The sequence below is a fragment of the Varroa jacobsoni genome, unplaced genomic scaffold (assembly GCF_002532875.2).
Source record: "Varroa jacobsoni isolate VJ856 unplaced genomic scaffold, vjacob_1.0 contig00121, whole genome shotgun sequence".
NCBI classification, from domain to species: domain Eukaryota; kingdom Metazoa; phylum Arthropoda; class Arachnida; order Mesostigmata; family Varroidae; genus Varroa; species Varroa jacobsoni.
Window position 1 is genome coordinate 98,191 of NW_019214411.1, and position 13,276 is coordinate 111,466.

The 13,276-nt window shown below is 37.6% G+C and overlaps 1 pseudogene across 1 annotated transcript; it reads right to left on the minus strand.

The window, feature by feature from the left end:
- Positions 1-1,157: 1,157 nt before the first annotated feature.
- LOC147752079 (uncharacterized) lies at positions 1,158-10,371 on the minus strand (annotated as a pseudogene). Its single transcript, XR_015315078.1, has 5 exons — positions 10,066-10,371; positions 6,276-7,274; positions 5,628-5,825; positions 2,011-2,278; positions 1,158-1,400 (listed from the first exon to the last, which is right to left on the minus strand). The product of XR_015315078.1 is annotated as an uncharacterized LOC147752079 (transcript).
- Between the last annotated feature and the right edge of the window lie 2,905 nt (positions 10,372-13,276).

Sequence of the window (13,276 nt, forward strand, 5' to 3'; positions counted from 1 at the left end):
AATAAACTAGGGAAAAATTAGGTTCGTGCCTTACCGCAGAGACAAATTCGGCCTATAAATCCTTTTTATGCGACCAAAATATATTTATTAGCAAAAAATGATACCAATTATCATTCACTTGCGTCGATTTCGGTTCGGCAAAATCAATTCCTAACGTAGCGGGCTATCTTAGCTTCGTCGTTGAGCGACGAAAACGAGTGCTGATTTTGCATGGCCGCACACGCGTATTCGTTCATCCTATTGTAAAATATGCATCATTGCAGAAAAAAGAGTCGTCAAGCAGAACAAGTTAGATCGTCTCGAAAAACAATAATGTTTTTGTGTGTTTATTAACGCAAGTATAAAATTCAATTTTATTTTTTCGTTATCGGAAATGATAAAGCATAAAATTTCATCGAAGTGAAGATTTGCTTTCAAGTGCTAATATTGCAACTTTTACTTTATTAAGTTAAGGTACCTCACATAACAACAGTTACTAGCCAAGCAGTAATCGGGCATGCTCAAGGGCATTTGACTTATAATTAATGTTAAATAATAAATCAATCAAGTTTTCGTGATCGGCAACTTATTGCATTTCAAGGCAGTATTGCATAGGCATAAAGGATCATGCCTGGGAACAGTTTTATGGTACAAGCGCACTTGTGTGTTCCCATTTTGTAGCTTGGCGTGAGTGAATCCAGCGTTATAGGACCCTAATTATAACCTACAATTGTGTTGGTGATGGCGTTCAAGCAATGTCGCTCTGTTCTGGTTACAGGCGGGATACGAAAGGCAACTGTGCTGAGATAAGCACTATTGACTACGCTTATGGCTGTCAAAGATAGACGTTTGCATGAGCTCTCCTTTGTATGCATAAGGTCCTTTCCTAGTAAAAAAGTTCTTAGAAAAGTTTCACAGTAACTTAGTTAATCAGCTAGTGCTCCATTATTTCCATGATGGCATCTCAATAAAATTTTGTCATAATATGATGCAAACATCATATCTGTTTGCGTCTTCGTTGCTACTTATATACGTGTCTAAAAAGCATTAATACGAGTCGATGTTCTGAGTTGGAGTAAGTTTATAACGATAATTTATTACGGTCTGACTAGTTCTGATTACGCCTGTGACAGTACGACATTATTCTAGATGTTATTATCACAAAGCATGAGTCTGATTTACTTATAATAACAGAGAAGGGTAAACAGGGCTGGCACAAACGAGCGATACCGAAACTTCTCTGGGATTGCGGGCTTCGACAGGGTGATACCCTCTTTTGAATACGAAGTCAATTTTTCGCAGGGCCCTTGAGGAGGTTTCCCCCGATACGATAAATTACTTCCATTACGAAATTCGTTGCTTCTTTACTACACTTGGACCCAGAGCGTGGCTTCATGCAGTGAACATAGATCTGGATCGAGCTAAGCATGACATAAAATAAAATAGCGTTACAGAAACCAGTCTGTTATTGCGCAGAGCTTGTAAGTACATCAATTTGGTGAACCTGCATATACATGTTACAAACGCACGTCGTGCGTGTTACTTACGCGACATTTGCTTTCATTGGATCAATGAATCGAGATTTACAATGAAATTGTAGTTTTTGTCAGGTTAGCTTCTACTTTTCTACTTCTTCATACGCAATAGAGATGAAGAGCCATGACATAGTATTTTAGGTTGTCGCTTTAGTTCTTTTCCTCGATTCTGGGCGTTAGTCCTTTCCATTAACTACTGAATAAATGAAATTGTCTTGCTTACTCGTACACAGAGCGTTTACAGCTCACAAGTGAAAAATGGCATATTTTCAATGCTTGTTGATCAACTATTAGCTTATTCAGGTTATTGTGTATTTAGACACTGTTTGTTTTTAAAATTTCTCGTTCTATTTTACTGTATATTAATTTTTATCTCTAACACCCTATACTTTCATCTTTATGTTTGGTGTTTTTTCTTTCGACGCAGACAATGCATTTCATAAATAAGCTGACAAATATACCTTAAATAATATGACCACGTTTGAGATACAATTACGTTGATTTCGATCTCCACATTGACCAGATAATTAGATCAGTATCGATCACTGTTAGCCTTATTCGTATCAGCTTTGCACTTGCCCTGACTTTTATATTAACCTCTATAATTATTCCGTCATCCCCGAAGTTCCCCATTATTCCGAACTTCGGCCACTTCATGTGAGGAAACACAGCTGCCATTGTCCCAGTGCATAGGACGTCTCTTTGTAGAGTAGCCTGCAAATCATGCGCAGACAAAACTAGCATACCTTTTCGTGAACTACAGTCTAAGGCAGACCGAAGCATACTTAATATAGTGCATTGATCAGGTAATCTATCATGTCTAGTTGACATCTGAAAGAATGCACTTCATAGGGCAGATACGATAACGAGTTGAAAGAGACCCGGGAGGTTGTTGTTATAGCTGGTTGTGCATAACCTTTGTCATGCGTGAACTCGAATACTGTAATTTGTCCAATATTTGTAACGATGTCCCAGCCCAACGTTGGATCACCACCATATGGCTACTAAAAATTGTGTCTGTCTCTCTTGGCACAACAGAGATGATTTTTCAATATAAGAAACAAAAGCAGGCATTCCACTAGATGACTAGCTCGAAAACTCGAGAGATTTGGTTCAGCTGAAACTTCCCGGAATGACTGTTCTGACCGTCAGATGGGTGTCTTGTTTTTTCTACTAAACTGTTGCGTTGTTTTAGCTGACAGGTTAAATTATAGAGCTCAAAAAAGCGCATGTTCGACATTGTTTTTGAGCTAGGAAAAGTGCCGCCGAAACAAAGAGCATTGTTAATGAAGTCGAAGGCGGGCGTGGACTAAGCGCTGCTATTTTTTAATTCAATTTCAATCTCTTCAGAACTAGAAATTTCAATTTGAACGTACAAGCCACGCTGTGGACGATGATAAGAAGCGAACGACGACGAACAGTGGCACTCTCTAGGTAGAGTGTGGCGCGACCCACTTGAGAGCTCTGTCGACAACTAACAGTGACCCAGTTGGCTTATTAATCATTTATATCTACCAGAAACGATCCAGAGAGGAACAAAGATCCAAAAAACGTGCATTACAGGAAAGGAAGTCTTTTCTAAGTAGAACTGCTAGCTGCGATGAAAGACAGATTTTTTTATTACCCTCTTAAACGTAAACCCCTACAATATGGCGCCCCAAAAAATGGCTATGGAAAAAATCTGCAGATACCCATATTATGGGGTAAGAAGTACTTGAACTTCGGGAAAAAGTTATGGGCGACCGTCGCTCTCATCCGTCTAGGCAATGAGAAAGTTTTATATCGACAAGGGCGACACAAGATGATATTGTGTAGAACAACGTGACCATGTTGTTCTACACACTACTTTAACAATTTTAATAAAAAGCGAGCGCTAACGTACCTCCCGTGGAACACTCCATCTCATCCAGCACAGCGCCCAGATGTCGTTCCAGCTAGCTACCACTTATTTTGGTCAACGAAGTATAGTTATTAACAGAGACTGTTTAGAATAGAAACCGAAGTCCACAAATGAATAGACGGATTGGCCGCTTTTAAAAACGAAGCTTTTTGTAGGATACATTAACTGCGCAAAAGGGAGATGAAGCCATAAGAAATGAAGAACACTACTTTGATTAAGATGTGCTTACTTGTTTGAATGATACAATGAATTCATAACAACTAGGACTTTTCCAACTTAATGGAAGCGGGACGAAACAACTAATTCTTTCTATTAAATGAAAACTACCCACAACTTGTGTTTCCGTCTACTGGCCTAGCACCAAGTAGCTTATACATGTAACGCAGCTTTGACTTGAACGTAGTTTTTGAAAGCCATCACTGAACATCCAATCTATTTCGTGGTGAAATACAGAAAAAAAACAAATTATCTAACTAATATGTAATCGAAAAATCTCTTTTTAGACTGAAATATGTTCTCGTTATGACGAACCTTCCACAATTCTTACGAGAAGAAGCGTAATAAAGAATGAACACGTATCTAAGACCCAGATTTTTTAGAGTACGTTTATTAACTACCTTTTGAGAGCATTTTCAACGAATATTTTAGTAAACCTGCTAGTTGGTGGGTGCGGTATAAGACTGCCAGTCAGACTTGCTCTCTGGTGAACTGTTTCAACTCCAACCCTAAAGTAGCCTTGCTGCTGCCTCCTGAAGCAAAACGACGCTCGAAAATGGAGTTTGCGTAGCCGTCATTAAAACTCGCGCTCGCTGTGGGCGCCTAGCTTTGAAGAGACAAGACCTAGCCTAGGTCCTTGTCGGGAGCACAAGAGCTCGGAAAGGAAACGGTTTAAAAATGTTCTTCTGAATGAATGAATGAAAGAAATGAATTCCTGATTGGCGGGCTGGAGCATGGACATTAGGGAATAGATGGACACATACTGTATATTAGATAGGCATCTATTTTATCTAACAGACGACCAAAACCGCAAGAAACAGACGCTTACATGCCCGAAGGCTCAAGCCGGCAATACGTATCTTAAACGCCAACTCCTGTATTTCCACAAAATCATGCCGCGGAACAAGCGGAAAATTGCTAGTAGTAAGAGAAGATATGTGCCAGGTCCCGTTAGATACTGCTCTTGTAGTTTCTACTCGATCAACCAAATCCTTGATATGACGGACTACTGAAATAAGAGCAAGCTGGAAATTCGAGAGTACTGTGCTCAGGAGCAAGAAAGATTGCCGACATAGGACAAAGAATGGCATCAGCGCACCTCCTCATGATCTTTAATTTTCAAAGAGGCTCTAATTATCGGTCCAAAAAATTGCAAAGCCAGGTTTTCGATACAGAAATTAAGGAGCATTTTGAAGTGGAGAAAATCAATTTCCAATTAGATTGTCTAGATAAGCTCCAATATTATTGGGACTTCTAGTGTGTTATCGAGGCAAAATTTAATTTTGCTGAAATTTTCCATATGTAGCATATTTGACTGACACTCTAAGGAGTTTACGCCTACCAATATCTTTTGACACACAGCTGCTATAAGAAAATCGTTTGCCGATTAAAAAGGGAGATTCTGGACACGGTTTGTAAGTAGTTGTTACGAATTGAATTTGTAGTAGCCGTGAAAAGCGATTATTATCGTCAAAAACGTAACTTCCTGCCTAAAAAATCCTAAAAAATTCGTTGAAACGTCTATTTTTATCTAGATGCAATCATAGAAAAAAAAAGCACAAGGAAAATTCTAAATTTAAACGCGCCAGTATATATAAGCAATTACTTTATGGTTTACAAAGGTGGCTGGGATGTAGAGAAGAAATTATCGAAGATAATTCATATTAAACATAGTTGCTTAATATAGTTTTACCATTTATTCTGTGAAATAAATATCTCAGTTTTGTTTAAATGGCTGGAAGTATGCCTATGTTTGGTCTCGAACCATTTAACTTACTCGTAAGTTACTGCGTGACGGGAGTCTTGTGTCTCCGGTTATTGCAAGAAGTCTGAGTCTAAAAGTATTTCCCACTTAATGAGAAAAACACATGAGCGTAGATCACAATTATCGAGTACAATGTATACAATAGGTTATCATAATCTACATGTATAGAACCTGTTTTATTCATATATATATATATATATATATATATATATATATATATACGCTTGTCAACAGTTGTGTGCCAGTAGATGCTGTCTTTTTCCAGCTTAGTTCTAACTACAATTAGAGATGCCATCTCTTTGTTGCAACTGTTTAACCCTTCAGCGACGGTATTTAGGCATGGATATGCTCGAGGTAGTCATCTTACCGCGGGCCATAAGACCGACCGTGCAGCTCTTCTACAGAACTGTCCAACGATAGACGCACGACAATAGAATATTTGATTATAATAGACATAGTTTGAACGAGGGCAACGATTGATGAAGTATAGACAGCAAAAAAACAAGCTCAAGGAAATAAGCTTCTTTAAGTCCGTAACGGCGGCCCTAAATAAAAATACGCTTTTCTTTAGTACAATTTATTCATTTCACGTCAGACAGTTTTTTTTTTTTTTTTTTTTTGCTTGAACATTAAAGTTTATGGTTTAGTCGCGCAGGATTTAGATCCGCGCTAGCGTGGCATTTCAACGTATCGTAAAGAAGTTATGTTCGGTACATAGTGTACGTTACGAATAGTTCAATAAGTGCTCGATTTTGTTGAACAGAGTTATTGATATAACAGTCGCCCTATACAGTACCGATTAATTCGTCCGCACTTCATCTATCACAGCCATCATTAACATACACATTGTACTTACATTCAACTCAGTAATTAAAATAAACCGCCAGCAATGCCTCTAATGTACTCGCTTGCGTAGTCTTTTCTCTATTCAGAGGTTTTACTATCGCTAGGGCAGCCGTCTGTCCACACCGCGGCGGCCTCTAGACTTGCATAAAGCAGAAATGTCCCAGCGACTTGATCGAACTTCATTACGGACGGTCGCATTGTCGGCAACGGATAGCAAGGTAAAGATCACCATATTTAGAAACATGGGTCAACCGGACCGTCGCACAGCAACGGTTGACGACAACGTCTGAACAATTAGATCAACAGCTGCGCCGAAAGTCCCATCAACCTATCATTACTATTACTATGAGCTTGATTTGTTCCAGGGGGCTTTTCAGGCCTTTAACAATTATGAATCTACCAGAAAAGGGCAAGGTTGCTCCTGCCCACTAAAAACATTTTCATAGCGGCCGCAATCATCCTAATATCATGGCTTTTAGGTGATAATAATGACATTTTCTCGTACGACATCTGTGTTGAGATGCTATTCATATTGATTTTTACAGAAATAGTATGCAGATAGGGTAGAAATTAAGACAGCTGATATTCCTAAAATTTACATTAACTTGGTCAGGTGTTTTTTTAAATTCAAGTTTTCAAATTGATTTGCTGAAGCACGTGACGAATCAATTTCTTTAACTTACTGATTTCCTTTATTTTTATCTGTTGCCAATTGGTGCTAATAAGCAATCCACTGAATGATTTAACTTTATAGAAAATTAGAACTACTGTTTCGACCCTAAGATAGAAGCGTAATTGACTGATCCAACAGCGCTCTGTAACTGTTTAACCTTCCTACAGATATACGAAATAAAAACGGTGATTTGTAAACAAAAGGACCGATTTTTCTTAATAATATTAGAAATTAGACTTTTTCATGTAGTTGACGAGAGACGTGTATGTTTTAGCTATGTCAAGCTATGGCACGCATTTTAGTTGGCCTTAGAATTTAAAGGAAAGAAGGCAAGACGAGGATAAAGGCTTGAGGTCCTCTCTGAAAATAAAGGTAATTAATAACATTCGCATTGTGTTAGTGAAGTTTCTTTGCTTACTCAGTGTTTCATTGCATTATCCTAATCGATTTCTATACAGGATTTATGTACAGGATGTATACAGGAAAAATTACGTTGTTCCATGGGATGCTCAGTCCATGAAAGACAGCGCCGCTTTCTAGTATTTGTAAATAAGGTCTTCAAAATATAACCCAATGCACATACATTCGAGAGTTTTTTCATTCACTTATGCAGGACATGTCATTTTTAGCATTTCCTATACTACATGCTTATAGGACTGTTATTTTCTGAATTTTAACTTTAAAAACAGGATGTTACTTTTCGCTTACTTCACTTATTTTTCCGCTATGAGCCTACTTATAGCTGATACGATATAATACGATGAATAACACGATAAAAATGACAATAGGAGGATAGCGAAAAACAGTTCCAAACTCCTCCAAAGGATCCGTCCGCAGCCGTGCTTCGTTCTGTTTTTCAATGTTCTTGGAAGTTCTAAAATGACTCTCAGTATATTGAAGACAGATTGATTTTCACCTCTATATCGTAAATTTTCGCAGACATTTTCTAGCCAGTTGGGTTAGTTGGCATGCGGTTCAGAAGCATGCTTAGTAGCTGATCATATATACACATAAATATATAATAGTAGCTGCTGTCACTTCTTTTAATTGTAATTGCTGTAATCTAAGCTCTTATTATTACTTCGATAACTACATCGTCGCATTTCAGCCAATTATTTACTGCATGAGTTGTCTTATTTCCTATATAGAATAATGTGGTGGAGGCGAACGAAGGATACCGTTTTGGATCCGGCTTCGAGGTCTCGTTGGCTGAATGGAAATTATTTTCTTCAGTTTGAGGCAGTTTTTATTCGAACAATCCTTCTTGGCCGTCATTCTCAGCTAACTTTTATGTAAACAGTTAACGTTATGAACGAGGATGTCTAGCTCTCATTGTGTAACTTGCGTATACTACAACTCCTTCATAACGCAGTCTGTCTATATTGAGTGCAGCAATTCTAGTTTTTTTCTATCACAGATTTTACATTAAGTTAAGTATATATACTGAGAAATTTTCACAAAGCTTAGTTCGTTTTTTTTAGTAGCATTTAGTAGATCTAACAACTGCGGAGACGTTCACATAAATTAACAACAAAAGGACACATAGTTACACTTTAACAACTGCGGAGACGTTCACATAAATTAACAACAAAACGACACATAGTTACACTTATATAAATAAAGTTAAGAACATAAGTAAAAACTCTAATTGAGTAAAATCTCTTTCTATTGAACACATTTCTTCTGGTCATACCTTTGGTAATATTGCACACAGATAGTAGAGATAACAGCTGATGGGGTAAATAAAAAAATATACAATGAGGCTGATGACTTGTACTTTAAATTTCAAATTATTTTAATGATTTAAACTGCATTTTATTCATAGATGCCAGCTATGTTTATAAGAGCATATAGTATAGAGTCTCCCTTCCGATTTAAGAGCGCGAGACGACCAGTTCGCAGTAATGAAAATCATTAAAAATCGAAGGCTTTCTATGAATTGTTCAATCGTAAGTAGGAAATGATGACGTGGATACATGTTTCATAAGCATCGTACGAAACTCCGCATTGGAATGAGCTATCATTGTTACTTGTCTTGCATTAAGTTCTACATAATGTAAGTAAATGTAAAAAACCGAAAGGAGAGCTGAAGTTTACTATTCTGAACAAAATATGCGTCGAAGGTTCTGGACGAAAGCCTTAACGTTTTGTTGTGCAATATTTCAAAATCCAGCAACTTTTTTGAGATAATAAAAATTATAACCGCTTACCAGCAGCTTCAGGAATATGCGGGCATTCTAGAATCAAGATACTGTTTATACAAATATAGTACAGATATTTTCAGAGCGTGTTATTCATTGTCTGATCTGTAACTTATTCTGTAAAAAAGGGGATAATTTGGCTTCTGTTTTCTGGAACACTTAATTTCAACAGAAAGGAAATGCAACGGACAACGTATACAGTAACGACATAAGGTTGCGCGAACGATAGTTTTCTTCACACCTAAGCCATAGTTGATATCCTGCAAGTCTTTTTCGATCTTAGAAAATAAGGAGCAGCTCCCGTAGTACGCAATGCTTAAACCCGGGCTATGCGATGTAGAATTTGGCTTACTAGTAATAAGGAAGTTTTAAAAAAATTGCTATTTCTATTAATTAAGTACTATAACTGGGCTATTTTAAAATAAAGAACATAAAGAATTAATTAAGAACTACAAACGTGCCGTTGTTGCCGATAATAATCAGCAGGGAGTCTCTATTCTAAAGAACATCGCGCTTAAACAGTGCTCGTGAAAAGATGGTTCTATAATTCCCAGGCATTTGTGCACATAGATTGGGCGTAAAGTACGCATCTCATCTGTAGAATCTTATCGAAATTATTAGTCACAAATCAGTCAAACGTTAAATTGCAGATCGCGATTTTATAATGGCCTTCTGCTCAGCTGCAGGGATAATCAAACATTGCTAGAATCAATTTCGGTCTCGCTATGAAGGAGACAAGCATTCACGTAGACTAGCATGGTCTCAGTAGTAAAAGAACTGATTGTAGCATGTAGAAAGAAGATAATTATTTTCACTTTTGATCATTATGTTTCCAAACTATATAAATTAGCTGTCAGACTAGATGGACCATAAAGGAGGAACTCAAAGGCTTCTAAAAATAGTAATATATGCTTTGGTTTGAATGACCGCCTCCCTTTCGTACGACTTACATCTGGTTTTTGTTGTCCATCGAGTTTCCTTAAGCCAACGTTAGTCCTTTACGGTATTAGATTCCTTCTCTTCCACCCCTTGCTTCAGCGCCGCCAACTACGTCAATCACGATCTGATGCGATCATAACTGCTATTGCTATCAACGGCTGCAATGAAGGCGGGCTACTTAAGCTTGACAGACTTGCTTTTGACGGTGGCCTCACTGATATCTTCCGGGTTCCCGTCCTCGACATCCATTGTTGAGCTTTCCCAGGTGCCGTCCGATATAAACTTTATTGCTGATACCGCACTGTATGTGAATGTGCATTATACATTCTTTCTTATAACTGTAACAGTCAAGTACGTCAATGCCAAGCCTAAATAATTTTACCATAAAAGCTACAGCTTCTTGTCATTCTCTGCTAGAAATTGCAATTTTCAACGGAAAAATAGCGGGAGATATATACGTCGACATATTTATTGCTTTGTAGATACAAGACACTAACGAATTGTATTGATCACTAAATCAGCGCCATAAATTTAGCTGCACCTTACGTTGTTTGTTCTACAATAATAATATTTCGGGCAGGATTATCTAGACCAAGCTACGTAGTAAGTACGCTTGCCGTAGTACTTAAGAAAGCAATCGATCTTCAAAACTTCAAAACATTCTTTAAACAAAATCAAAGATGGCTCGAAAATTAACAGTGCAGGTCCGTAAAGTGAACGTTAACAACGGTTAACATATCTATGAAAGTAAATCCAGCGTTGGGTTTACTTATTAGGTATTAGTATAGGAATAAATTGATATCTTATATTATGATAAAGTCTCCTACTTTGAAGATGAAAAGAGGAAAATATGAATCTGAACATAACGCTCGTGAGTACCTGGAGCCGAACCTTACTTGAAAATCTTATTACGATTTATCCGTCAATAAACTTTTTCAAAAACTACAACAGGGCTTGAAGCCAACGAGAAAAGGCTAGCTGTATTTATTTTTTGAAACGAAACACGGTAAAAGAAAGATTGCTGGCAGTGTATACCACAACTAAGTACAAACGAAAAGTCACAAGGGCGAAACGAATAGACTGGTCCCTTTGAGACATTCGTAAAAAATACATATTAGAAATACTATAAGAAGAATTGGCGTTAACAGATTTGTTTATATCTGCCTTAGCGAGATCATGGTTAAAACTACGCTAACTACAACAACAGGCATGAGACATTTAGTCTGCAACTGATTCTCAGCTTCCACTCGCTGTATACTAAATCATTCGGAAATTTAAATATGAGGTAGTACTACGGAAGTCATCCAGGAGGAAGCCCACGGCATAACTGGGCCCACCTCAATGCCCCGTCGAGACCCGCAAAGGGCAGGCTTCCATTGCGGAGTGTCAGCTTCGATATGTGATGTTTTGTTCCATCGATTATGGTTATTTGGTCTGTGGGTTTTGCTGGACTTATCTGGGTTTCTCCCCTACAGTCTTAGGAAACGGGATGGTAACAATATGCCGTAGAAACTATTTGCCAGTGCTAGAATTTGAACCATCGATAGTCGCATGTTTACTGAAGTACTTGAAGAGATGTGCATTAGCTACCCACTTGAAATACCTTCTAATAACAGGCATGTTGCTTGGTGATAGCTGCTTGGTCCCGGTACTATATATACATATACTCTATAATATGTAACAGGGTTTGTATTTACGGGCACATTGTCTCGAAAATAGTTTTTGATGATTTTCGTGTGTAGACATGAAAGTCTTAGGGTGAAAATCATATGCCTCGGAAACATAAGTTTGATGCTAAAAATTACAAGAAGATACCCGTGAATTCGAATGTAAATCGAACAGAGAAATCGTCTTTTTAGAATGTTCGCTAATTTATGGAACATTCTAACATGTTTAGAACTGTACAAAATAAGCACAAAGCTGAATTTAAAAAAATTGCCATAATGTAATCACGCTTTAATAATAATGTAATAACATTTTCATGAGGAAATATATACATATTTCCTTATGAAAACGATAAAAAAAAACCATGAAAACCTAGGTGTTTTATATTACTTACCTTCTTGCTTTCTGTACTGTAATTTCTGTATAATATTCTAAGACATAAAATCAGTTAATCTAAAAAGAGCCGAATAATCATGAAAGGATAACAAATTAAGACTAACACAACGATGACCTACAAGTGCTATATAAACACAAGGGTAACTGTGTGACTGGCACCCTGTAGTGAAATATCTCAATTAGAATAACTAAACATATGGAACCAAATGACTGAAATGCTGGAACAATGTGATCGAATTGCTAAAACAGAATAACAGATAACAAAGTAATAGAATAACTGGTGCGGTGCACTAAGCTTAGTGAAACAGAGCAACAGAAAAACCGGCTGTGTTTACACATTAACGATGGTATAACGAAGAGACACAGACAGTGCAACTACAATGAGTTTTCTGAGATCTACACTCAGACTCAAGTCCGAACTCGCTTTAGAATGAAGTGAAAAAAGTAACGGATGTGATAGGTCGAGTAGTAACTGCCGCCTATCACCATCTGCTCCGAACCCAGGAGGTGTGCAAAACAATTCTATTCTCTATGGTCCTGCCAGTATTAAACGGGCAGACAAATTTCCGTGGGCCACCCTTTTACGTCTTTGAACCAAACAGGCACAGGTAGCTGAAAGCCAGAAGGTTTAAAGATTTAAGCAACTATTTTAAGGACCTTAACAAGGGAACAGACAGCGCTTTTGAGTTGAGTGTATTTGGTAAGCAAAGGGTGGTAAAATACCAATAAGATCGAATATAGAGTGTCAGTGTCCTCTGAAATACATATTTGAATCTTACTGTCAAGATGACCATATCCGTGGACTGTTAGTAAGTGGAAATGCGTTATTCTACAATCTCAAATGCGTGAGGTTTATGTGTATATATATAAAATTCTGGCGGCGACAGATACTCTCTTCCGGTTGTACACGTAGTCAACAACAAACCGAACTTCGTTAAAGTGGACCAATGTATATCTGCATGTATTTCGCACTGATGACTGAGGCAACATCGAAACTAGTAATATATGGCAATTTCTACATAATCCAATTGAAAGTAACAGGTGTCGTTGACAAGAGGGATCATGTTATCACATCCCAACAATGATGGCCCCCATTTGTAGGTTACATCAATATGAACCTAAGTACCCGTTTCATAACTTCCATAATAGTATCCAAAAAGT